The sequence below is a fragment of the Triturus cristatus genome, chromosome 6, assembly GCF_964204655.1.
Source record: "Triturus cristatus chromosome 6, aTriCri1.1, whole genome shotgun sequence".
In the NCBI taxonomy this organism is placed as follows: domain Eukaryota; kingdom Metazoa; phylum Chordata; class Amphibia; order Caudata; family Salamandridae; genus Triturus; species Triturus cristatus.
Window position 1 is genome coordinate 1,927,513,144 of NC_140589.1, and position 26,830 is coordinate 1,927,539,973.

The 26,830-nt window shown below is 51.1% G+C and overlaps 1 protein-coding gene across 3 annotated transcripts in view; it reads left to right on the top strand.

Moving 5' to 3' along the window:
• Nucleotides 1–26,830, top strand: part of LOC146822505 (uncharacterized) — a 146,499-nt gene that overhangs the window by 88,103 nt on the left and 31,566 nt on the right. The window contains exon 3 of one of the 3 annotated variants that reach the window (XR_014963321.1): nucleotides 2,799–3,114. The exons of the other annotated variants lie outside the window; for them this stretch is intronic. The gene's annotated coding sequence lies outside the window, so the exon portion shown is untranslated. The remainder of the gene's footprint in view (nucleotides 1–2,798; nucleotides 3,115–26,830) is intronic. 3 annotated transcript variants of the gene reach the window in all.

A 26,830-nucleotide genomic window follows, 5' to 3' on the forward strand; every position in this document is an offset into this window, starting at 1 on the left:
CATAGCGAAAACGTTATCGGTCTTGTGATAAGTCTGCTGAGATATATATCCTTATTTTTACATAAAGAAGCGTATTTTCATATATATCCAAGTCTGGTGTCCGTTTCTGGGGGGATTGATGTATTTACTGTGTGTATGATTGTAAGTGCTTAACCAACAACGCCTGAGGAATCGCCTTGGCTGCTCACGCCACGCACCTAGAGGGTGAGCAAGGGTCATTCGCGAGGGGTTATCCTGCGCCCTGACGTGGAGGAGAGGGTTCCTGCTTGACACAAGGGCATCCTTGCGCCAACCAGAGATCCCCGACTCTAACATTCTCTCATGGTTGTTCGGGTTTGGGCCCTGGAATAGGACGCAGCCATCTCTATGGCATGTGCTAAGGTCAGATCGGCATGTTGCCCGCAACCACAGTTGCGTACCGTAGGGCAGAGCCTCAAACTGCTCGAGGTAACTCTTGTCCATGATTTCCTCACGGGTGGACTCCAAAGGTTTTAACCAGTGGTCTGTGGCGTCCTTCAATTTATAAAACAACTTTTTCGGGTTGTCACCCGGCATACCCCTTTCTTGTCTAAACCTTAGACAATGGGCCTCTTCGTCGATGCCCAGTCTGTCCAGAATAAATTGTTTAACATGGTCGTAGGCAGCAGTCCCATCCCTGTTGGCCATCTGGTATGCTGCCTGTGCCTTTCCGGTTAGCAACGGGCCAGATAGAACGGCCAGCGATCTCCAGGCCAAGCACTAGCCCTTGCGGCTCTTTCAAAATTAAGAAAGAAAGAAACAGGATTGTCCCCTGGTACGTATTTTTGTAAGGGGACCACAGTGCCAGGTGCGTTGGTTGCTCTCCCTTGCCCCAGGGCTACCATTAGTTGCGATTGTCCTTCAGCCAATTTTGTGAGGTTGTCCGCCTGAGTCTGTATCGCTGAGGTAAAAACAGCCCTGTCCATCTCCTCCTGGCTGGTGGTTCTTTCCATGGCAACCTCAAGCTTGCTTTGTCCTTCTTTCATTTGGGCGATGAGGTTTTCCATCTTGTTTCAGACTGCAGTATCCCACTTCTGACACCAAGTTGTCACAGGCCCCTTTGAACTTGTATTCCTACAGGAGAGGTGAACACAAAATGAGGGGGAGAGACCAGAATATACATTATGGAGTTTCTTTTATTGGGATCCGAGGGGGAGGGAGAAGACAAAAATCGAGGAAAACAGTTTCTGCTATCCACAGGGTTTCTGACGGTGGGACGGCTTTGGCTTGGTTTCAGCTCCGGCAGCAAACGTCCGATTGTTGTATGCAAAAAAAAGAACCTCAGGTCAGTGGGCTATACAGTGAAACCGCATTATCTCAAGGAAGCGGTTGTGCGAGGGGTCACCCAGACTGCAACCATGTGTACTTAGTGTAGAAAAAAACGGTGCCCACCCTCACAAAACTACCCGTTCCCTCCCCGTGTAAAATAAAGTCCCCGTAAACGCCGACATACCTGCTCCAGCCACACTCCTCCTGGAGCTTGGAGGGGCGACGTGTGGTGTCGTTGGCCTCCTGGCGTAGGACCCTTCTCCGGCATCTTCTCCTGTACCTTAGGACCTCCGGTTGCTTCGGAACCCAGCTGCTGCTCCTCCGGTCTTCTTCCTCGATCGGCTTCTCCAGTTCGGTTTCCGGCTTGTGCGCTTCCTGGTTCTCATTCCACCTCTTTAGCCTCGGTGATGACTCCTGATAGGTGCAGAGGGTCCGACTTCCCGCCTCCTGAGACAGCCCCCGGCTGGTCCCAAGCAGAATTAAAAGGGCCAGGCCATTCCTGTATACGGAGGAGAGTTAAAGCGTCAACGTCTGGCTTGGCTTGTGGGGCCCACTCTCCAGGGACACCGTGACAGCACCAAAAGTAGACAAGAGCAAGGCCAGTACAAAGTGCAGATGAGGCACATGAGAAGCTGCACAGGAAATGGACAAACAGCAGTGAACATCAAGGCCAGTGGCCAGTTCAAAGTGCAGATGAGGCACACGAGAAGCTGCACAGGCAATGGGCAAACAGCAGGGAACATCAAGGCCAGTGGCCAGTCCAAGGTGCAGATCCGAAAACACATACGACGGAGGACAGACAGTGAAACAAAGACTCGCTGTAACTAAGAAGAGGAATTCAAGCCTCATGGTGCGGGAACTTCTTATTAAAATTGAAGGAAGAAGTATAATAGAGAAAATAAGTCCCCTACAACGATCAAAAGATAAGGTGGAATACGCTATTAATCAAATAACGAAGGCAGTAGAACGGAAGTTTGCCAAAACCTGCCATTCTATTTAGAGAGCCAGGAGTACGCACAAATGTCACCCCATCCGAAGGAATAATACTAATTATGGTGGGAGACAGAATTGTTTGGTCTTGATAAAGATGGTATTATCAGTTTAAAGCCATCGAAACGCGTCGACGCTGTGGAAAAGCACAATCAAAGGACCAATACAGATAAACCAAATACTGATTTACCAATGTATAAGAAGCTGTAATTTTGAGTCCAATGTGATGTGCATTTGTAAAGAAGAGTAATTGGATCTTACATTCGTGTCTGTCTCAATATTATGCTGGTCATAATTGTGTTATGTTGTTCAATGATAATTAGATTGGATTGATATGTACTGTATGATGTTTTTTAATAATTTGATTTGAAGTATTATGAAATGTTTTGTGATTTTATCTGTTTTAACAATAAGAAATATATATTTTTAAATAAAATAATTCTCACATGGACTTTTCTGACATAGTACTTTATGCTCTACAAATTGTAGAATCAAGGGAATTCTCTCTCTTTTAAATGCAGGAGAGAACATCAAGGCTAGTGGCCAGTCCAAGGTGCAGATGAGGCACACAAGAAGCTGCACAGTCAATGGGCAAACAGCAGGAAACATCAAGGCCAGTGGCCAGTCCAAGGTGCAGATGAGGCACATGAGAAGCTGCACAGGCAATGGTTAAATGCAGGAGAGAACATCAAGGCCAGTGGCCAGTCCAAGGTGCAGATGAGGCACACGAGAACCTGCACATGCAATGGTTAAACACAGGAGACAACATCAAGTCCAGAGGCCAGTCCAAAGTCCAGAGAAGGCACATGTGTGCATTAGATCCTGCACAGGGAATGGGTGAGACTGTACACTGCCATGGTCAGCAAAACATTTGGGGGGATAACCATGGGCAGTCCAGGCATCGCTGTGGGAGAGGCAGGTGTGTGAGGGGGACTTGGACTCAGACTTGGCTGTCAGTCGAACTGGGAGGTGGCTTATCGTGACAGTTGGAGGACTGGACCTGGGAGAGTGAGGACCAGCGGAGGTAGAGGCATCAGTGGCTTAGGAAGCCGGAGGGCTGCTTGGACCGGGTGGCAAGGTGGCACGTGGAGGTGTAGTCATGCTGCCGTGAAACACAGTGTGTCTTGGAGATTGTGGAGGGTTGCCCTTCCACTTCTTGGGGACTCGATAGGGAAGCTTGGTTGGAGTGGTAAGTGTTGCGGGCACTACAGGCACACTCACCACCATAGTTGCATCAGGTGCAGCCGGTGGGTCTCCCTCTGGGGACCTGCTGGACCCTGAGGCACGCTTGGCCTGGCCTTGCCTATTCCCCTCCACCACATGTTTGCCACGTGAACCCCATACACTGACCTCCTTCCCCTGCTTCACAGGCCTCTGGATGGGAGTTGAGGTTGTGGGTAAATCTGCCTTAGTGGCCTTCTTATGTGGACCCTTAGCTAGCACCAGCTTCACAGCAGGAACGGGAACTGACTGCTTTTCTTTGCGAGACGCTTTTGGGACAGGAGAGTCCTTGGCTTGGGATGCCTCTGAGGCATGTGGGCCTGAGGCCTGCTTCTTGGCTTTATGCCCCTGAGTGTTGCCTGAAGGGCTTTTGCTGTTGCGCTCTGGGGTGGCTTTGGTTTTTTGGGGGGGATGGTGTCTGCGCTCGGCCATGCTTGGGCTGCTGCTGTTGGGTGATGTATCGTGGGCCTGAGGTCTGTGGTGTGTGGTCACCATTGTCAGATGTAGCCCCTGGCAGGGGGGTTGACAAAGGGACTGGAGCTGGACTCTGAGACTGCGCCAGCTGAATGGATGCCGTCACTGCGGAGGACAAAGACTGGACAGTCCGGTGTAGCCCACCCACGTCTGAATGCATACCCTCCATGAAAGCAACAACCTGTGCTAATTATTTGTCGTGGTCTAGGAAGGCGTTGATGAGAGTTGTCTGGCCCACACACAACTGGCGCAAAAGGTCCACAGACTCAACACTGATGGCAGCAGGGGAGACAGGGGCAGCGGTGCCTGGGAGAAAGGACACACTTCCCTACTTACTAGTGCGAACACGGGCAGCACTAGTGGAAGTAGATGGGAGGGTGGGCACTGGACACTGTGGTGGAAGAGGAGGCAGAGGTCCCACTCCCTGTGCCCGCCAATATAGATGTGTCACCGCTGGCGTCAGATGACGTAGAGGTTGGTGTCTCTGGCTGTGATTCCTCAAGCAGACGCCTGTCCTCCGACGAGGCGCAGGTCACATCAGTGTCAGTGTGCTCGTGTGCAGCAGTTGTGCTTGATGCCTCACCACTGGTGTCAGTCCCCTGTCCCGTAGCCCGGGTACATGCTGCAATAAATAGAGACGTAGGATCAGTTCTGTGGCATTAGCACAACAATCATAAGCAAGCAAAGCACCAAACAAGATGATGACATACCCATGTTGCACACCACCCTGTGCAGTAACACTCACACTCAGATGCGACACACGGCCTTTCCCTTCACTGGGATGTCCCTGACTACCCCAATGCAGATGATGCCAGAAGGCTACAACTCAGAATGCAATGTCAAGTGCCATTACTCCAATTACATGAGAAGGTACAGCTAGGGAAAAGGCATGGCAACTGCACCCAACACAGAGGCCACTTATAAGCCATTGCATCACACTAGCAACATCACAGAGACCAGCACTGGCACAGGCTTGGAACACATGCAGCCACTCACAACCAAAGTCACCCTTCAAGGAATACTCACCCCCAGCTTGCTGCTGATGGTCCTTCAAACGTGCATCCAGCTCAAACTGTGTCACAGCTAAGATACGGGCCATTAGTGGTGTTATGCTCCTGCGCACCAACCTGCCAGTCCGAGGTAGCAGCCCCAGCATCATCTCTGCCACATTTTTGCTGTGCCGGCAGTTGTCATCCCACCTCTTGTGACAGTGTGTGCGCCGTCGGTTGGAGACACTCAGAGCCCGCACCTTGCGTGCAATGGCCCTCCACACGGCCTTACGCTGGTGGACTTTGAGCTGCAAGCATGGGAGACAAGAGGGTGAAAAATCCTGTGACACAGGGTTATGTACCACTTTCACTCAGTACAGGAGCATGATACCGACTCAGCACAACATCACAGATATGTCTAGCAGAGACAATACAGCATCTAACATGGTACAGTAGCATGGGGGTAAACATAAGGAAATGCATGCAGATATGAGTGTGGACACAGTACCTACCCATCTCATACACATGAAGGATGCCAGCATAAAAAGCAATGTGTAGGGTGCCCACATCTACTATCCAGTTCGAGGGTGAGCAGGACATACATCACATTGGTATTCATGTTTCGGGATAGTCTCACTGTGTCCAACACTGTGCATCCCTCAATGTCCTTGTCCTGTGAATGGCCCACTGTGTCATGGAGGTCACATTTAGGGACATGATCTCACAATTTCACACCCTTTTCACAAGGCCTGTTGTGTAAAATTCTACAGGTGAGAGATGGCTCTTTGATGGATAGTCTAGCAAACAAACCATATGTTACACTATGTTTATACAGTGATGTGTCCCTGTCAGATTGGGCAGTGACTGTGCATGCCAGGTGGGCTCACACTGAGGTTCAACGTGGGGCATCAGTAAGTTCACAGGAAGGGACAAATTGAGAGCATAAACAGTGCCTACACATGCAAGTCAGTACACATGCTGGTGGAAATGGTAGTGGCTCAGTACAAATATATGACATTCTGCTGTGTTATAGGCGAATTACCACCAAGAGTGTCACCCTCTGGCATTTAAGTCCTGAGCATAGTGCTGAACTATACATGATGTGATTTTGAGTCAGACACACTTCTATCCGTGCCCTCTGGACGTACACCCTTGGTAAGACCACAGATGAGCCTGTGAAGAACATCAGGGATCCACACATCCATTTACACAGGCAATTTCTGTCCGGTCTCCTGCCTAACCAACTTGCTGTGTCACTGTTGGCTGACAAAACAATACATGTCCCAACAATTTTGATGTTCATGCAGGGAAACGTGTGAAATTGGCTACACACCCCTTTCCCCTGGAGACAGCATACTACGCAGTATATGACACAACCCCACATTCTCAGGCACATACTGCAGCAGATGATCTCCATGTGTGCCCTCCCTGCACTCTCACCTCCACTCTGAAACACTTACCATGACATCTGGAGCACCATATAGCCTCCCATACTGTGTGAGCACCTCGTCCACCAGGACCTCCAGCTCCTCGGTGGTGAAGGGGCAGGCCCTGATCTACTCAGTCCTCACCATCACTGGGTCCAGGAGACAGGAGCAACAGCAGTTGGTGGTGAGGGGTGGCAGGCAGCAGGCTCTGGAGACAGAAGCAGCAGCATTTGGTGGTGAGGGGTGGCAGGCTGCAGGCTCTGGAGACAGGAGCAGCAGCAGTTGGTGATGAGGGGTGGCAGGCCGCAGGCTCTGGAGACCGGAGCAGCAGCAGTTGGTGGTGAGGGGTGTCAGGCAGCAGGCTCTGGAGACAGGAGCAGCAGCAGTTGGTGGTGAGGGGTGGCAGGCAGCAGGCTCTGGAGACAGGAGCAACAGCAGTTGGTGGTGAGGGGTAGCAGGCAGCAGGCTCTGGAGACAGGAGCAGCAGCAGCAGTTGGTGGTGAGGGGTGGCAGGCAGCGGGCTCTGGAAGCTGTGGAAATGTGAGGCTCTCTCCCACACATATATAGCCCCCTGGGGTAGTTTCAGTGGTTCTGAGCTGCTGCAATTGGTGTTCCAGGTCAGCTTTGTTCAAATGCATCCAATGACCGTCTCCACGGTGGCGGAGCACGCATACCGCGATTTTCAAAATTGCATTAGGCTACCGTGATTGAGATTCCCATTGGCTGTGAGGGCATGGCCCATGGCACTGACACACCGCAGGGGCCAGGCGGTCGCTAACGCGGTGGTGCATCTTTCAATTGCATCCAGTGACCGGCCCCGCGGTGGCGGAGCACCCCTTCTGCTATTTTCAAAACTGCATTAGTCTACCGCGATTGCGGTTCCCATTGGCTGTGGGGGCATGAGCCATGGCGCTGACACACCGCAGGGGCCAGGCGGTAGCTACCATGATGTGTGTGCCATACATTGCAATGAATGACCGTGATTTGTGTGGCGGAGCATGCCAACCGCCATTTGACTATGTGTATATGCATTTCACTACCGCGATTGTGTCTTGGGCATTGGCAGGGACACACCGCAGGAGCCAGGCGGTAGCTACCGCGATATGTGTGCCGTACATCAATCAATCAATCAAACAATTTATATTGCACGCTACTCACCCGCTAGGGTCTCAAGGCGCTGGGGGGGAGGGGTCCGTTACTGCTCGAAAAGCCAGGTCTTGAGTTGCTTCCTGAAGGAGAGATGGTCCTGGGTCAGCCGTAGGTGGATGGGGAGGGAGTTCCATGTCTTGGCCGCCAGGTAGGAGAAGGATCTTCCTCCGGCGGTGGCTCTACGAATGTGTGTTACGGTGGCGAGGGCGAGGCTGGTTGATCGCAGCTGGCGGGTGGGCGTGTAGAGAGTGAGGCGGTTGTTGAGGTACTTGGGGCCCAGGTCGTTTAGAGCCTTGTGTGCGTGGGTGAGGAGTCTGAACGTGATCCTCTTGCTGACGGGGAGCCAGTGCAGGTCTCTCAGGTGGGCGGAGATGTGGTTGTCGCGGGGGATGTCCAGGACGAGTCGTGCGGAGGCGTTCTATATGCGCTGGAGTCTTTTCTGTAGTTTGGCTGTGGTTCCTGCGTAGAGGGTGTTCCCGTGGTCCAATCGGCTGGTGACGAGTGCCTGGGTGACCGTCTTCCTGGTTTCGGTGGGGATCCAGCGAAAGATCTTTCGGAGCATGCGCAGGGTGTTGAAACAGGATGACGAGACGGCGTTGACTTGTTTGGTCATCGAGAGGGAGGAGTCCAGGATGAAGCCCAGGTTTCGTGCGTGGTCCGTTGGCTTGGGGGTGGTGCCCAGGGCAGGGGGCCACCAGGAGTCATCCCAGGCAGAGGGGGATGATCCCAGGATGAGGACTTCCGTCTTGTCTGAGTTCAGTTTCAGGCGGCTGTTCTTCATCCACTCGGCGACGTCTTTCATTCCTTCGTGTAGGCTGGCTCTAGCGGTGGCGGGGTCGTTGGTGAGGGAGAGGATCAGCTGGGTGTCGTCGGCGTAGGAAATTATGTTAAGGTTGTGTTGGCGTGCGACGGCTGCGAGGGGGCTCATGTAGACGTTGAAGAGGGTGGGGCTGAGCGAGGATCCTTGAGGTACGCCGCAGCTGACTTCGGTGGCCACGGAACGGGGGGAGGCGGACTCTCTGGGGTCTTCCGGCGAGGAACGAGATGATCCACTCCAGTGCCTTCTCTTGGATTCCGGTGTTGCTGAGGCGCTGTATTAGTGTGCGGTGGCAAACTGTGTCGAATGCTGCAGAGAGGTCCAGGAGGATGAGGGCGGCAGTTTCCCCGTTGTCGAGCAGGGATCTGATGTCGTCGGTGACTGCGATGAGGGCGGTCTCGGTGCTGTGGTTGGCTCGGAAACCGGACTGTGAGGGGTCGAGGGATCCGTTAGTCTCGAGGAAGGCGGCGATCTGTTTGTTGACGGTCTTCTCAATGACTTTGGCAGGAAAAGGGAAGAGCGAGATGGGGCGGAAGTTCTTGAGGTCGTGAGGTCCGCTGACGGTTTCTTCAGGAGGGCGCTGAGCTCGGCATGCTTCCAGCTCTCCGGGAAGGTGGTGGTGGTGAAGGAGATGTTGATTATGTCCCAGAGTTGGGGTCCGATGATGGAGTCGGCCTTGTTGAAGACGTGGTGGGGGCAGGGGTCGGTTGGGGATCCGGAGTGGATGGTGTTCATCGTGCGGGTGGTGTCTTCGGTGCTGACCGGGGTCCAGTTGCAGAGGGTTGGTGGGGGGCGTTGAATCGGTGGTTGGGTGCGTGGTCTGTGCGCCGAAGCTGTTGTGTATGTCAGCGATCTTGCGATGGAAGAATGAGGCGAGTGAGTCGCAGAGGTCTTGCGAGGGTGTGATGTCGTTGTTTTCGGCGCTGGGGTTGGAGAGCTCTTTGACGATGTTGAAGAGTTCCTTGCTGTTGTGGGTGTTGTTGTCCAGTCGTTCTCTGAATGTTGTTCTTTTGGTGGTGCGGATCAGCTGGTGGTGTATGCGGGTGGCGTTCTTGAGGGCTGTCATGTTTTCTGTAGTCTGGTCGTGGCGCCAGGCTTTTTTGAGGGTGCGGCAGTTTTTCTTGGATGTTTTGAGTTCGTTGGTGAACCACGAGGCTTTCTTGCTGCAGGGTCTGCTGGGTGGGTTCTTCAGAGGTGTGAGGTCGTCGGCGCAGTTGGTGAGCCACTGTGTGAAGTTGCGGGCTGCTTCGTTGGGGTCCGTTGCGCTGGCGGGAGGGTTCTGGCTGAGGGAGGTGGTGAGCTGGTCGGCGGTGATCTTGTTCCAGCTCCTGCGGAGAACCTGTTGCGGGTGGTTGTGGGTCGTGGTTCTCCTGAAGTGGAAGTGGACGCAGCTGTGATCAGTCCAATGAAGTCCGGTGGAGTGGCTGAAGGAGATGTGCTTGCTGGAGGAGAAGACGGGGTCAAGCGTGTGGCCGGCGTAGTGGGTGGGGGTGTTCACCAGTTGCTTGAGTCCGAGGTTGGCAAGGTTTGTCTAGCAGGGTGGTGGTGTTGCTGTCCTTGTTGTTCTCCAGGTGGAAGTTGAGGTCCCCTAGGAGGATGTAGTCAGAGGAGGTGAGGGCGTGCGGGCTGATGAAGTCTGCGATGGCTTCGCTGAATTGTGTGCGTGATCCCGGGGGTCTGTAGATGAGAGTGCCTCTGAGGGTGGTCTTGGGGTCGGTGTGTATCTGGAAGTGAAGGTGCTCGGCGGCGGTGAGGGTGTCGTCGGAGTTGGTCGTGATGCGAATGGTGTTCCTGTGGACGATGGCGATGCCTCCTCCGGTCTGGTTGACGCGATCCATCCGGGTGATCTTGTATCCGTCCGGGATGGCTATGGCGATGTTGGGGGCTGAGGAGGCGTTCATCCAGGTTTCCGTGAGGAAGGCGACGTCTGGTGATGTTGTGTCGAACAGGTTCCAGAGTTCGACGGCGTGTCTGTGGATGGAGCGGGTGTTGAGCAAGATGCACTTGAGGTGGTTGTTGCTGGTGCCTGGCCTTACAGGTGTGGTGCAGGTCCGCAGGCAGGTGAAATTGCAGGCTTGGCAGGTGAAGGGTCCGTGGGTGCGTTTCGGGGTGGCTCGGTAGCAGGCGGGGTTCCGGGCGGGTTTGAGTGCGTTGAGGGTGCTGCGTCGTAATCCGTCGTGTGGCTGGCATCGTCGGAGGCCAGGGGTCCTGGCGCTGCGCGCGATCCAGGTGCGGACGGGCGTAGACGGGCGTAGACGGGCTTGCCTTTGGCGTGCCTTCGGCGCGCCCGCTGCGCGTACGCGTGGTCCCCGCCATTTATGGCGAAGTGGGAGGGAGGAGCAGCTGGGAGCGGGGCGGCGAATGGGGAGCGGGAGACAGGGGAAGGGGCGGGGCCGCAGGAGAGCAGCGGCGGGGAGCAGAGGGGGGTTTGGAAAGAGCGGGAAAGTGGAGCGGGGAGAGCGAGGGCAAGCCTGGAGAGCAGGGGCCCTAAGGAGAGGCAGCAGCAAGAGGGCCAAGCAGGCAGCGGCAGCAGAATCCGGGCACACGGGGGCCGTGCGGTAGTGGAGCGACCGGGTCAAGGGTCACATCGCTATGAATGACCGTGATTTGGATGGCGGAGCATGCCAACCGCCATTTGACTATGTGTATATGCCTATCACTACTGCGATTGTGTCTTGGGCATTGGTAGGGACACACCGCAGGGGCCAGACGGTAGCTACCGTGATATGTGTGCCATACATTGCTATGAATGACCGTGATTTGGGTGGCGGAGCTTGCCAACTGCCATTTGACCATGTGTATATGCCTATCACCACCGCAGTTGTGTCTTGGGCATTGGCAGGGACAAACCGCAGGGGCCAGGCGGTAGCTACCGTGATATGTGTGCCATACATCGCTATGAATGTCTGTGATATTGGTGGCGGAGCATGCCAACCGCCATTTGACCATGTGTATATGCCTATCACTACCGCTTTTGTGTCTTGGGCATTGGTAGGGACACACCGCTGGGGCCAGGCGGTAGCTACTGCGATATATGTGCCATACATTGCTATGAATGACTGTGATTTGGGTGGTGGAGCACTTTGACAGCACCTATGGACACATCATGCTGTGTGAATGGCCAATGGGCAGTTCTCAACAGTGCACAGTGGCCACATGATTAATGGCACATGATTGTGCACACAATGTGAATGTTGCATTTCCCCACTGCTGACTACACATGCCATGTTTGTGTATATGATTTTGAACATTGGCATGTACTCCCTCACATGTCACTTGTGATATTGCTGGGCATGCACACAGAACAGTGTTGTAATGGACCCTCCAATGGGTACACATGTCAATGTGTGGAAGGGCTGGGCAACTCAGTGATGAATGTCTTACTGAACAATGTGCTGATTTGTCTGTCTACTTTTACTTTTCTTGGCTCATGCACACACTTGTTGTTTTTGCACAGACTGTGCTCATTGTGTTGTTGATGTGTGCCCTGTTCGACTTATGCCTGAAGGTGTGGCAAGTACTGCAGCTAGGTGTGAGATGGTAGTGTTGCAGTTTCACACATATGCTGTATGAAATACCCCCAGGGTTGCTCATGCAAGATGTGGCCATACCCCTTTGGGACTTCTCATAGTCCGATATTGTTTTGGAGGTAATTGCTGTGTGAAAAGTGGACAAGTGTACGAGTAGTGTAGTTGAAGGTGTCCCTAGATGTTAGGTGTTGTACACATCTTGTGGTGGAGTGCATTGAAATGTGTCCACTTACATCTCACCCAGGAGGAGACCAAATGTGCATCGTCCCTTCACAGTGCTGACAGACATGGAGGCCGAGGAGGTAATACAGAAATTCCGTCTGGATAGAGACACCCTACAAGACCTATGTGCTCTATTGGAGCCCCACCTGCAGCCTCGCAGAACTTATCCAACTTCTTTCACCCCAACATCTAAGGTGATGGTGGCCCTGCATTTCTTTGCTACTAGATCATACCAGCACACGGTGTCCAGTGCAGGTGGGATGTCGCAACCTATGTTCAGCATGGTGTTACAGGATGTCCTGTCTGCTATGATGATCTACAAGGACAGATATATCCATTTCCCCAGGAGGCATGAATTGGCGGGTGTTCAGGGTGATTTTTATGCCCTTGGGCACATCCCCCATGTTGTCGGTGCTATTGATTGCACACATGTTGGGCTGGTTCCACCACAGGCACGTAAGCACATCTACAGGAATCGGAAATATTTCCACTCCATAAATGTGCAAGTGGTGAGCCAGGCGGATATGATCATCTCGCACGTGTGTGCCAAATTTCCAGGCTCTGCTCATGACTAATACATCATGCGTAACAGCATTGTACCACAGCTGATGGCTAATCTGCTTCCTGAGGGTGCATGGATTGTGGGTGAGTATGCAGAGTCAATTAGCATGCTGTGTGTGTGACATGCTGTCCACTGCCACTGTTGTGTTACAAAGTAGGTCTGTGTATCTCATACCTAGGCGACTGCATATCCCAACCGTCCTTGGTTGCTGAGCCCACTGCGGAATTCCAGGACCCCGGCTGAAGTCCACGACCATGATGCCCATGGGAGGACCTGTTGTGTGGTGGAGCGTACTTTTGGTCTCCTCAAGTCACGGTTTCGCTGCCTGGACAAGACTGGAGGTGCCCTGATGTACTTGCCCAAAAAGGTGTGTCAGATTGTAGTTGCATGCTGCATGCTCCACAAACTGGCCATGCGCAAGGAGATCCCCCTGCTCCTGGACGGTGATGAGCAGCCGAGGCCCCCGCCTGCAAACCAACCCATGTCCAGTGACGAGGATAGTGGAGAGGAGGAAGGTGTTGACCTGCGGCATCAGCTCATCAAACGCTACTTCACTTGAAGGTGAGTGACAATGTACAAGGGACCCATTGACTGCTGATGTTGCTGTTGTTGGCAAGGTGTATGTTAGCTTTGTGACTGCAGCCGATTGTTGACTCTGGTGGCTGCCAATGTTTCTGGGACAGGGTAGTTTGGCACATCTACTGGATGTTCATGTTGGCACTGTTGCTCATTGTAATGTGTGCAGATTGTAGTGCCTTGGTGACAAGTGTTGTGTGATGGCTGTGATGCCAAGGCCTGACTAGTGAATATTGTTCTGTTGTGTTTTCCTAGGTCCCTTCAGCCTCTCCTTGTCTACATACATTCCATACTCCATTTACATTGTAATCATGTTGAAGCCTGCACTTCCTGGAATAAACACAGAGCAGACACAACGACGTGTGTGTAAGGAGTGTTTATTTTCAAAGGGGACATGTGAGTGGGGGTGAATATTTGTAATAGGGTGATAAGTGAAGCAGTGAGTTGTCAGTTATGATACATGAGACAATCAAGTAGTCACCAACAGACAGATGCCATTCACAAGGCAGTGTGGGTAAGGACAGTCCAAAAATGTCAATGCAGTATTGAAGAGTGTTGCCATCATGGCTGGCTCCGTGAATGGTGTTTGGCAGGTGCTTTTCCACGGGATACTCCCAGGAATTTCTTCGGACGGCCACTTGGTCGTTTTGCGGGGGCCCCTGCTGCGGGCCCAGTGGGGTCTGAGGGCTCACCCCTCTCTGTGTCCGCAGGGGAGGATGGTGAACTATCATCCTGCGGCCCACCAGAGGGAGGTGGAGCAGTTGGTTGTGGCGCAGGCCTGTCCCTCAGTACCGCCACTAGCCAGCCCAAGAGGTCCACAATTTGGCCCATGCGTGTGTCCATGGACGTCATCAGCAGGAGGAGCTCACGTGAATCTTCCTCAGCCCGGCCACTTTGTCCCTGGATCCGTTCATAGGCCCCAAGGACTCAGTTGATGTTGTGCAGGGCTTCGGTCCCAGTGTCCGGTTGTCTTTGATTGCACCTTGCCCTCCCAACTTCCCTGCTGCTACGGACGTGTTGCCTCACCACTGTAGGCACCCGCATCCTCTCCCTGCCCTCCTCAGTTGGTGGTGTGGGGTGGTCAGCCTCTGGGGCAGAGAGAGGGCTGCAGGCAGCACTGGTGGTGGTGGTGATGGTGGTGGTGAAGGTGGTGGTGGAGGACGCACAGGCCGTTACAGCAGGGGTCTGCATAGAAGTTGGTGTTGCTGCAGATGTGGTGGGGGGGACAATGGGGTCCTCGGACCAGTTGCGCCCTGACACACCAGAAGGGCCGGCTTCGAGCTCCGCATCCTCAGAATCTTGGGAGTCAACATCCGAGGGGCCATGTTCTGGGGGGGGGGGGGGGACTGGCTCTGCAGGTTGCTGTTGTTGTCCTCTGCAGACAGTATTTGGTCACCTGTGGGACAGAGGGGAAATGGTCCTTAAAGTGCACCCCTCAAGCTTGGTGTTAGATGTATCTTACTTACAGGTTATACACCACACAGTTTACTAGTTATCACATTGTTGGTCTGCACACTACTGCACATCATGACATGATGTGGCAGTACATGCATAACTTGTCCATGGTGTGACATGTCAAAACCTACCATGCGCCACATGCATATTTTGTGATTACAGGGACATGTTGTCATCTAACGACTACGCCACAAAAAGTTAATGTGAAGCATCTTTGTTGGTTACTCTGCCTGGCAGACGTTACATCTGAGCATGCACTAGCCATTGTTATCTCATGCATACCTTTGTCATGTCATGTTCAAATCTCAATTTGTATCTACTGACCATGCTTGCTTTGTTTTCATATGGTCCTTGATGCTCTGGCCCCATGGCACTTACACATGGCATTCAATGCTGTGCATGGTTGTGCACAGACTTTCTTCAACATATGAATTGGTGAGTCACACTTTAATTGCTGTAACAGTTACATTTGCTCAGCTGTCTGCACACTGTAAGTGGCAATGGGATATGTGTCTATTGCTGTGGGATGAGAGGGCTGGTGTCATATGGCACCATGCTTTTTGAGAGGAATGGCTGGGTGCATGTACTGTCTACTTACCTGTTATTGTTTCACATTTGTGCTGAATTTGTGATACATCTCTGTGTGTGTGTGTGTGTGTGGTTGAGGGCTCCATCCTGCTCAGGGGTGTGACAAGAGAGCATAAGATGGCTACCTACTTGTTAGGTGAGGGAGAACCATACAATGGCTACCACATGCTTCTGGGTGGGGGGAGTGCTCCATCCTGCTCAGGGGTGGGGCAGGGGTGCATGGTGGGAGTTGTGGTACAGGCCTCCCACCCCCAAACAGCCCTTGCTGTGAAAATGGCTATCTACCTGTTAGGTGAGGGAGAACCATACCATGGCTGCCACATGCTTCTGGGTAGGGGGGGTGGAGTGCTCCATCCTGGTCAGGGGTGGGACAGGGGTGCATGGTGGGAGTTGTGGTGCAGGTCTCCTACCCCCAAACAGCCCTCCTGGGAAGATGGCTACCTATCTGTTAATCTGTTTGTAGTGATACAATGGCTGCCACATGCTTGGGGGTAGTGCTACATCCTGGTCAGGGGGCCTGGTGGGAGTTGTAGTGCTGGTTGCCTAGACACATACAACCCTGTAAATGTTGTCTAGCTTAGGGGTGATTCAGATGGAGGGAATGTGAACCCTGCTCACATTTGGCGAAGTCTCCCACTGGACCCTTGCGAACCCGGGTGCTCACCCAGCGGTCCGCCTCCTCAGCAAGCTTCCTAGGGTTAGTTAGCTTGCAATCAATCAGGTGCTGGCGAAGCTCAGGAAAACAGTTACTAGATAAATGCTCCCATGCAATCAAATCATAAAGCTGCTCAAAAGGTTCAACTTTGCTACCTTTTACCCAGCGCTCCATTGCTCTGCAAAACAAAAGACACCTATTCAACCCACATGGTACCCTCTAGCTTCTTGCAGGTTCTAAATCTCTGCCTATACATCTCAGGGGTCAAACCATAGCGGGTAATCAAAGCTTCTTTCATGTGGGCATAAACCATTTTTTTTCTGGGGGTAGGCCCAACAAGGTATCCCTCCCCTCACTCACAAAGCGCCCCCACAACCCCGCTTCCCAATCCTTCTGAGGGACCCGGTGGGACACCATAGCTAATTCATAAGCGGCAAACCATTGCCCAATATCTTCACTTTTATGGAAATCCTTAACAACCTCCTTGGGTATATACACTCTACTCTCAGTATGCACTACTGGTATGCTGCCACCAGAGGGGGAGATCTCTACACTCTTAGCTTTAATCTCCAACTCCCTCAATATTCTCTCATGCTCAAGTTTCACTTTCATCATTTCAAATTCCAACTTTTTGTTCTCTAGGTCCCTCTGACCATCCATTTTAAGCTTAGCCATCTCCATATTATGCCACCTATCTCTCTCCCTGTCCTCCATCTCTTCTGGAGTCAGACCCCTTGAGGACACACTAGTGCCTGGGCTGGAAACTGCTTTATCTTCCACCAAATCTACCACTTCATCCTGCTGCTCTCCTGCATTCTCTTCCCCCTCCACAGGCTCTCCCATATTCCTAGGGGCATCCCTGGCTTCTAACCAGGCCTTCAGTGCCTTGTAATACTCTTCCCTCCTAGTGAGACCTGTGATAGGGACTGTGAAGAGTTTGCAAAAATATTTGAGCTGCTTGGCATTGTAGGTTTCTAATTTCTCTTCTTCCCAGGAGAGATCCTCAGAGGCATTGGATCTGGGCTTGCCCATTGTAGCAATAACTGGCAATAATAATCAAAAATAGAATCAAAAACCTCAAAAAACGTACGTGGTTATGTTATGGTCTGCACTCACTAGTAGTGTACACTATAATTACTGTATGCGATCATAAATGCAAGTCCAGATCCTTACCGCTGACCACCAATGTTAGAAATGGGGGTCTCTGTAGGAGAGTAGGATCTGCTTCACATGGGAACCCCCACTTGTTGCTGGTGTTTCACTCTTTTTCGACCTTTTAGTCTGGATGTGGCCCTGCTAATCAGGACCACAGACTAGCGGCTTCCTCTCTAAAATGGTTTCTATGTACCTTAGGTAAATATCTAATTGGATTCTGGAGTGCCTTATAAGCCCCTGGTATATGGTTTACTATGTACCTAGGGCATAGGTACCTCAGAGGCCTACCAGGGGCTGCAGCATATATTATGCCACCCCTGGGAAGCACTCCAAAATGACACCACAGGTCTGCTACCGCAGCCTGGGTAAGGGTGTGCTTGCACCGCTTACTGTGGTATAGGCTACCTATATCACTACCCTATACAGACACATATAAACCTATAAGCCACTCCTATGGCAGGCCTTGACAATCCTGAAGGCAGAGTGCTTGGTTTTATGTGAGAGGGTGCCCAAGCATGAGCTGAGCCCCTCTGCAGCTTTCGGAAATACTTCCTTATGGCTGTTCTGTGATACAGTTAAGGGTACAAATAATGGGATGCACACCATCTGCTCAATCCTGAATCCGATGTTTTCCAAAAGTCCTCAAAGAATGCGTACATTACTGGTGTAGCGCCTTGCCCTGGTGGCACTTATAATACAATCAAATGAATGGGGCGTCATTTACGCCCCTAGCCAGTCGCACAGCTCCATGCACAAATCCACAATGCTTCAATTTACTCCTTGTTTTACCAAATAATCGTTCGTGTTTCTTTTAACAACTCAACTCAATCTAATCCACACTTGAAGAGCCATGCAATTTTCCAAGTTTCTTATGTTTCTGATGAGACCATCCGGACTTCTATCACAAACACGATCAAAACATGATTCATCCCAGGCATGTTCTTTATTAAACCCCAATGCATTTCGGACTTCACGAGTCCTTCTTCAGGGGTGACTACAAGTGAAACATTTCATAATTAATAATGAACATGTACATATATAATGATACTTATAAATTATTCAGCAGAATGTTACAAGCAGCGAATAATTCTATACTCTAAAATTATTATACTAATTATGTGCACTAAAATAAATTTTGAAAACATCCCCCTTACTATCTTTCCCCAGTGACTACCCCCTTCCACGCTGTAAAGCTTTTTGACTGAATACACTCAAAACCCACTTCTTAAACAGCCACACACGTTGAATCGATGTAAACAGCCCCTATATATAACACACTATATTAAACATCAGTAGTTTGCTTATTGTATTAATTTCTCCACTCCCCAATGCAGTATTCCTCCCGTGGGGTCCCATATAAGCTTAAACTTCCTATCTAATTCCCCGTTTCAAAAAACCCCGCCTTATTCAATACAGGTTACGCACGTACCTGCCCGGGAATTCAAAGATTCAACGTCCTCATTTCAAAAAGAAGGTGTTAACCCGCCCGTAACAACGCTCGGTTTTTAAACCTCGCGTGTGAATTGGAATCCCACCCCGGAACTTCTGTGTGCTAATTAATCACCTGATCTATCGGTCACCGCTTCATAGCTGGCAAATACTACAATTCCCAAGGTACTTTGCTTTTAACATACTCCCAATTTCTGTGCCGTCATAAATGTGCTTTAAAAAAATTAATAAAAATCAAACCATCCTCGATTAGTGAACATGCATGAATCAGTGCTATTTACAAATGCTGCTTTCACTATATTGTCGAAAAGACTGTGTTCGAGGCATATGAGCTGCAGATTGTGCACTTAGCATAGATCGCCATCTGGTGTTGGGCCCGGATGTTTGCAGTTTGTTTTTGTTCTTTGGACAGTCTTTGGAAGTCACGAGTTCGGTGACTCCTCCTTCGGTCCGTACTGCGCATGGGCTTCGGCTCCATCCTCAGATTGTTTTTTTCCGCCATCGGGCTCGGATGTGATACTTCGTGCTCCGGCTTCGAACTTCTACGGTTCCAGCCTCGACGGAAAATCCTCGTTTCTCCGAGTTTCTTCATCATCATCTTCATCTCTCGAAGCGGCACTTTTCTCCCTCCCGTACATCGGCACCGGCCTTCGGGCCCTCCTCGACTCCGGTCCCGGCCGATGGAAAGGACTCCGTTCAAAAGTGCCCAAAATGTGGGTCTAAATTTCCCCACACCGACCTCCATCAGGTGTGTAACCTTTGCCTCTCTCCAGAACACGAGGCCAGAGACTGCCCCGCCTGTAAGTCTTTTCGATCAAAGAAGACCATCCGAGATCGAAGAGCTCGACGCACCATGGCGCACTCATCGTACCACAACCCTGACATACCTGATATGCCTCAGGACGACCTATACCCATCCAGGCCGTCTCCTCCAGAGGACTCCTTAGGGTTTCATCACCTAGTGCAGAGAGCAGCACACTACCATGGGGTGGACATGCACAGCGAACCAGTGGAAGACGACTTCCTACTGGACACATTTGACATTCAGGACAAATCCACGTCTATTTTGCCCATGCTTAAGGGTGTCACCAAGCATGCTGCAGAGGTGTTCAAAGACCCTGTCAGGGCCAGGGTACTAAACCCTAGAATAGAGAAAAAGTACAAGGCGGCACCCACAGACCCTGCATACATTAAGGGCCCTGCTCCCTTAGATTCCCTAGTTGTCTCCACAGCTAGAAAGCGGGCTAACTCCCAGTCCTCAGGAGAAGCCCCACCGCCAGACAAGGAATCAAAACTTCTAGACGCGTCTGGCAAACGCACCGCCTCCCAAGCTGCAAACATGTGGCGCATTGCAAATACACAAGCGCTACTTGCGCGCTATGACAGAGCACACTACGACGAACTTGAGGCTCTTATGCAACACTTTCCTGAAAAACACAAGCGCAAGGCTCATGACCTGATACAGGAGGGTAAACTAATTACAAACACCTCCATTAAGTGTGCCCTCGATGCAGCCGACACTGCTTCTAGAGCCATAAATACCAGTGTCCTGCTTCGTCGCCATGCCTGGCTCAGGATCTCAGGGTTCAAGCCTGAAGTCCAGGCATCCATACTCAATCACCCTTTTGACCAACAAACTCTCTTTGGGCCAAAGGTAGACGAAGCGTTGGAAAAGATGAAAAAGGACACAGACACAGCAAAGTCTATGGGGGCACTCCAAACACAAGCCTCTAAACGTTCCTTTCGACGCTCGTCCTTTCGTGGCACAGGCAGAGGTTTCTCCACCGATAGCGCCTCTACCTCCTACAAGTCCCCTTCTCAAAATACCTTTTCAAAGGGCAACCAAAGGGGTGGTTACAGAGGCAACAACAATAAGGGCAGGGGCAAAACTAACACCACCCGTTCTGCCACCCCGCCCGCACAATGACTTCCCTCCGCTCCCCCCAGACCATCCCACTCCGGTCGGGGGCAGACTACAAAACTTTATCCACGCATGGGAGTCCATAACATCAGACAAATGGGTGACCCAAATTATTCGGTCAGGGTACTGTCTCGAGCTAACATCTACCCCACCCAATATCCCACCAAGGCACCGTCCAATGTCTCAAGAACATTCCACACTGCTCAAACAAGAGGTACTCTCCCTCCTCCAAAAACACGCTATAGAGCAGGTCCCCGTCAATCAGCAAAATCTAGGGGTCTACTCCCTATATTTCTTAATACCAAAGAAAGACGGGACCCTCAGGCCCATTCTGGACCTCCGGCCTCTAAATGCCTACATACATTCAGACCATTTCCACATGGTCACCCTACAACAAGTCCTCCCGCTCCTCTGTCAGGGAGACTTTCTCACTACCTTGGATCTGAAAGACGCATACTTTCACATTCCAATACACCCCTCTCACAGGAAGTACCTCAGGTTCGTGGTGGACGGGCAGCATTACCAATTCACGGTTCTCCCCTTCGGGGTCACCACAGCGCCACGGGTGTTTACCAAATGCCTAGCGGTAGTAGCATCACACCTCAGACGTCAACATATTCCCGTCTTCCCTTACTTAGACGACTGGCTGATAAAAGCCGCGTCCTACCACCAATGTGTGCAACATACAAACAGCACCATCCAACTGCTCCACCAGCTAGGCTTCACGGTGAACTACCAAAAGTCCCACCTCATACCATCTCACACAAAGCAATATCTCGGGGCCACTATAGACACCTCCAAGGGTATTGCCTATCCAAACTCAGCCAGAATCACAAGCATTCAAGCCTTACGCAAAACATTCCTTCCTCAACACTCTCTTCCAGCAAGAGTGTTTATGAAGCTCATAGGAATGATGGCGTCTTGCATTTTCATAGTGCCCCATGCAAGACTCCACATGCGTCCACTTCAAGAGTGCCTAGCACAACAGTGGAACCAGGCCCAGGGTCAGCTGACGGATCTGGTGTTGGTGGACGGCCGCACACATCACTCTCTGCAGTGGTGGAACACCACAAACCTTTCCAAAGGGCGGCCGTTCCTGGACCCGGTTCCTCAGGTGATTCTAACAGCAGACGCATCGCTCTCCGGCTAGGGAGCGCACCTCCTACACCTCACAATGCAAGGTCTATGGACGCCACAGCAAAAATCGCTCCACATCAACCATCTGGAGCTCTTGGCGATCTTTCTAGCCCTAAAATCTTTCCAAAAACACATTTCGGGCAAAGCAGTCCTCATTCGCACAGACAACATGACTGCAAAAACAGGGGGGGACACACTCTCCCCAGCTCTCCCGCTTAGCCCAGAGCATATGGAGATGGGCAATTCCCCAAAACATTTTTCTCCTGGCACAGCACGTTCCAGGCGTACAAAACACCATGGCAGATCTGCTCAGCAGACAAACGCAACAACTACACGAATGGGAACTGCATCCACAAGTTCTTCACCCATTCTTCCAACAGTGGGGGCATCCTCAGATAGACCTCTTCGCCACCCACGAAAACAAAAAATGCCCAAGCTTCGCCGCCAGATACCCACACCCATTGTCCAAGGGCAATGCGATATGGATGAACTGGTCAGGCAGATTTGCATACGCCTTTCCACCTCTCCCACTAATTCCATTAGTGGTAAGGAAGCTACAACAACACTCCCTCACACTCATTCTAGTAGCTCCGACGTGGGCCAGGCAGCCGTGGTACACCACACTACTACAACTATCAGTGGTACCACATCAAAAACTGCACCTATCCCCATGCCTCCTAACCCAGAACCATGGAGAAATCAGGCACCCGGACCCAGCTCAGCTCAACCTGGCGATCTGGCTCCTGAAATCTTAGAATTTGGATACCTTAACCTTCCCCCTGATTGCATGAACATCATCATGGAAGCCAGACGTCCTACCACTAGAGCATGCTATGCCGCAAAGTGGAAGAGATTTGTAATTTACTGCCGTAACAATACAATCAACCCTTTAGATGCATCCATACAGCACATCATATGCTATCTGCTCCATCTTCACAGGTGTAACCTGGCATATTCATCCATACGCCTACACCTAGCAGCGATCGCTGCTTATCTACAAAACAGACAGCATTTATCACTCTTCAGAGTGCCCGCTATTAAAGCCTTTATGGAAGGCCTTAAACGAGTAATTCCTCCCAGGGCACCACCTTCCCCTGTATGGAATCTAAATTTAGTTCTTACACGGCTAATGGGTCCGCCCTTCGAACCAATGCATAAATGTGAGCTACAGTTTCTCACCTGGAAAACGGCTTTTCTCGTAGCTATCACTTCCCTTAGAAGGGTTGGTGAAATACAAGCGTTCACTATACAGGAACCCTTCCTACAAATACATCACAGCAAGGTCATACTTCGCACGAATCCGAAGTTTCTGCCCAAGGTCATTTCCCCCTTCCATCTCAATCAATCGGTGGAATTACCTGTCTTCTTCTCGCAACCTCAATCTGTTGCAGAGAGGGCCTTACACACACTCGATGTTAAAAGGGCTTTGCTGTACTACATACAAAGAACGCAACCCTTCAGGAAGACTAAACAATTGTTCGTTTCCTTCTCTCCACCACATGAAGGCAACCCCATCTCTAAATCAGGGATAGCTAGGTGGATTGTAAAGTGCATACAAATTTGCTATCAAAAGGCAAAAAGAACATTATCTGTTCCGCCTAAAGCCCACTCTACAAGAAAGTTAGGGGCTTCTATGGCTTTTCTAGGGAACATACCCTTAGATGACCTCTGCAAAGCAGCCACATGGTCTACACCGCACACCTTCACAAGACATTACTGTGTAGATGTGCATTCCAAGCAGCAAGCTAGGGTGGGCCAGGCTGTACTAAAGACACTTTTTCAAACCACTGCAACGGATACCGGTGGTCGCCGCTTAGGTTGGGTACTGCTATATAATCTATGCTAAGTGTACAATCTGCAGCTCATATGCCTCGAACGGAATATGCTACTTACCAGTATGCATCTGTTCTTGGCATGTAGAGCTGCAGAGTTGTACACGCCCACCCGCCTCCCCGGCTACCTGTATCCGTTCCAGTACATCTTATTTAGATACAACACACATGGGTTTCTCACTGTTATTACTACGCTCCATCATTTCCCTGTTGGCGAAAAACAATCTGAGGATGGAGCCGAAGCCCATGCGCAGTACGGACCGAAGGAGGAGTCACCGAACTCGTGACTTCCAAAGACTGTCCAAAGAACAAAAACAAACTGCAAACATCCGGGCCCAACACCAGATGGCGATCTATGCTAAGTGTACAACTCTGCAGCTCTACATGCCAAGAACAGATGCATACTGGTAAGTAGCATATTCCTTTCCACTCATTCCCCGATTTCAAAAGAACAAGATGTAAATGCCATTGATGTGGATTAAAATTCCCAAACTGTTTAGTCATTATCAAACTTCCTGTGCTGGGTGCAAACCATAAATAGGGCAATAAATCATGGTTAATGGTACAAATAATGGGATGCACACCATCTGCTCAATCCTGAATCCGATGTTTTCCAAAAGTCCTCAAAGAATGCGTGCGTTACTGGTATAGCGCCTTGCCCTGGTGGCACTTATAATACAATGAAATGAATGGGGCGTTATTTACGCCCCTAGTCAGTCGCACAGCTCCATGCACAAATCCACAATGCTTCAATTTATTCCTTGTTTTACCAAATAATCGTTCGTGTTTCTTTTAACAACTCAACTCAATTTAATCCACACTTGAAGAGCCATGCAATTTTCCAAGTTTCTTATGTTTCTGATGAGACCATCCGGACTTCTATCACAAACACGATCAAAACATGATTCATCCCAGGCATGTTCTTTATTAAACCCCAATGCATTTCGGACTTCACGAGTCCTTCTTCAGGGGTGACTACAAGTGAAACATTTCATAATTAATAATGAACATTTACATATATAATGATACATATAAATTATTCAGCAGAATGTTACAAGCAGCGAATAATTCTATACTCTAAAATTATTATACTAATTATGTGCACTAAAATAAATTTGGAAAACATCCCCCTTACTATCTTTCCCCAGTGACTACCCCCTTCCACGCTGTAAAGCTTTTTGACTGAATACACTCAAAACCCACTTCTTAAACAGCCACACACGTTGAATCGATGTAAACAGCCCCTATATATAACACACTATATTAAACATCAGTAGTTTGCTTATTGTATTAATTTCTCCACTCCCCAGCCATACCATATACTCTTAAGTGCATTATAACCTCACGGTAAATGCTAACTTTGGGATGGCTGCATCAAAAAATGTTGTGTTTGGTGTCAAACGCTTTGTATACTACCCCCTCCACCTCCTCCCCCACCCTCCTGGCGGCGGGGGTAGCATTCCACCCTTCTAGAGAGAGAGAGACATGTTCACACTGGCTAAACCCGGTAGGACTTTCCTGAGCCCTGGCATCACAAAATGGATGCCTCTGCCACAGACACAGGTCTGGCCTCCTGCTGCTGACCAAAACTCCGGCAGGGGAGGCCTGGACAATAGGTTTCCTGTCGAGGGGAGGTGTCCCCACCTCCCCAGACAGGCTGATGTGTATTGGGGCTGAGCGGGAGCACTCTCTGGTTCTTTGAAGTCCTGCACTGGGGGCACACTTGGTGTCCCTGTGCATAGTCCAGTTCAAACCGGTTGCAGGGGCTACCTGCCCCTGCTCTGGCATGAAACTGGACAAAGGAAATGGGTGTACCCAACCCTCTTTCCAAACCCTCCCATAGGTGGGGCCTTAGAGTTAGTTCATTCCCTAAACTTAGTATAAGTATAGGAATCCAGTCCTTGGGACTTTAGATTACCCTGGACGAAACTCTGCAACATAAATCCTGGACCTTCGACTTTCTATCACGATTAGAAGACGGAAGAAATCTCCCTTGGGGTCAAGGAGTGACTCCCCTGCTTGGCAGGCATCAAAGAAGCAACTGACCGGTCTGCAATTCTGAAGCTCCCGCTGGACGCCGAAGTCTCTGCATCCCCAGAGGTGGATTTACAGATTTCCCCAAGGCTACTCTGAGGCCACAGCAAAGCTGAGGCCCGTGGCTATTGTGGGTGATGTGGAACCGTGACCCCCTGGACACCGTGAACTTTGCAGCAACACTATCTTCCTGGTCATCCTCGAAGCTGTGCTTTGTGCTCCGAGTAGCCCCAGCCTTGAGCACCTCCTACACCGAAGATTGTTGGCCTCCACTCCACGGGTGACCCGTGGGCCAGCTCCAAGTGCGACCGCTCGAGGCTCCTTCGCGATCACTAGCCCGTTGGCTAGCAGGTCCCCACGAAGGCAACTCCTTTTCTAATTGGGCGTTCCTGGTTGGTCCAGATGTGCCCTGACTTACCCGCGCTGGGTGAGTGCCTCAGACCTTGCTGGCCTGCACCGCAGTCCTTTCTCTGCATTCCTGTGACTTGCCGTTGCCAAGGCTTGTTGGGTCCATTCTGGTCGCCGACACCGCAGTACTCGACAGACTTCGTGGGACAGCTCGAATCCGGTACGTGGACTTTGTCGACGCCTCCTGGACCTTGTGGCTGAAGAGTCAAGACACCCATCAACTCACCTGAAGCCCCCGACATCTGTGGGCATTGGTCCATCCTGCCCTAGGTCACTGGCAAGTGACCCAGACCCTGTCCCCTCTGCTTTCAGGTTCCTTACATCCTATATCCAGGCTTGGATCTCTCCGGACACTTCTCCTCAGCAGCAGTTCTTTGCAGGCTTCCAATGAAATCGAAGACGCGACCCGACACCAAAAGACACCTATGCACCCGGCTTCCCTGGGTGAGGTAACTCGAGTACTCTGGTGCTCTGGTGCTTTCGTGGGTGCTAGCCCTAGAACTTCTTAAGTCCAAAAGGGTTTGGTCCTGACTCGATTAGAAGTGCCCCTAAGCTTTAAAATTCCAACCGCGACATTGCCCATAGAAGATACTGCATACAGCTCCCGTGGGTCCCCTGCGTCACTACCTTGGGTGGTTCCTTGGGGTCCCAGGCGATTCTAGAGGCAATAGGCCTAGTGCCTAGTGCCTATTCCAGTCGTGGTTCTTATACCACTTCAGCTGCGGCGGCTCGCAAACGGGCGTTAGCGACGGTTTTCAGCACTCTCTTCTCCGTAGTAGAACTTGAGGCCCTGGAACTCACAGGAGCCTCACCTGCAGATAGAAATCCTCGCTGGGAGGAAACAGGAGGCTGGTGGTTGAGTCTGATGTGCCTGAGACTCCAGCAGGAGGCTAGCTCTCTTCTAGCCCTTGTGTGATTGCTGTAGCAAGATAAAATAAAAGTTCCTTCAAAG